General features: G+C 44.7%; 1 protein-coding gene across 1 annotated transcript in view; it reads right to left on the reverse strand.

Moving 5' to 3' along the window:
- The window catches only part of LOC103398118 (RNA-binding protein Musashi homolog 1-like), a 17,085-nt gene that overhangs the window by 6,267 nt on the left and 9,818 nt on the right, over positions 1-1,000 (reverse strand). The gene's annotated exons all lie outside the window — the stretch shown is intronic.

Raw genomic sequence — 1,000 nt, forward strand, 5'->3', positions numbered from 1 at the left:
GTCCGTCCCCCGTTCCCTCCCTCCCCCGTTCGTCCCTCTCCACTCTCCATTGTCTGAACCACGGCGGACTCTAAAGCTCCGGTGAGGCGCTCTAATCGGGAACTCGTATGGATGGCTGGAGTCCACATCTCAGCCTCGGTCCCTGGATGTCTCCGTGGTGGAAACTCATCTGGACGTTATGATTGGACGGGGAGCACGGGGAGTGGCTGAAAGCGCCACCTTTGGACCGAGAACTGAAGTGTCATGAGCCCAGAGAACCCGGGGGCGGAGAAGAAAGAAAGAAAAAAAAAAAAACGGACTTTGAAAAGTTTGATCAATAAAAAATAAAATGTTGATGTTGAAATGTTAAATTCATAATTTAGTTTTGTGAAGAAACAGAAATTTATATTTATAATTTATATTATTTTTCATATCATAGAAAACTTTTGTACGTCACAGATAAAGGTAAATAAATTAAAAAGATTAAAAACGTATTAATAATAATAATAACAGTTTGAGTCTTTGCAGTTACTACAAGCTGCCACAGGAGGTGCCACTAGGGATATTTGGTTCCTTTGAATTATTATTCTTTTCTTTTAAGTCTCAAATAAAAAAAAAAAAAGAAAATATTTTTCGAGTTTTTTTTTTCTTTCTCAACAGCCGTCCGACAGTTAAAGACACCTCTTTGCCCCACTGCCCACTCCTCCACCGCCCTCCATCAGCCTCTGTCGCACTTGTCAGTGCCTTTGTCAGTACACCCCCGCCCCCGCCCCCCCATTTCTCCCCCCCATCAGAAATGTGTTTGTGAGAAACTTCACGTGGAGACGAATTTAAAACATGAGGAAAAAGTGGAGCGAGGAGTTTCACCAAATACAACTTTTTGTCACTGCGTAACACCTGCATTAACAGCACCCCTCCTGCTCCCCCCTCCCTCACCCCTGATCGGACCCCCACCCTCAACACACACACTCATCCCTCATCCTTCAGAACAAAACCCCTTAACTCCCCCTTCCTCACCCCC

This window comes from Cynoglossus semilaevis, chromosome Z, assembly GCF_000523025.1.
Source record: "Cynoglossus semilaevis isolate Cse_v1.0 chromosome Z, Cse_v1.0, whole genome shotgun sequence".
NCBI lineage: Eukaryota > Metazoa > Chordata > Actinopteri > Pleuronectiformes > Cynoglossidae > Cynoglossus > Cynoglossus semilaevis.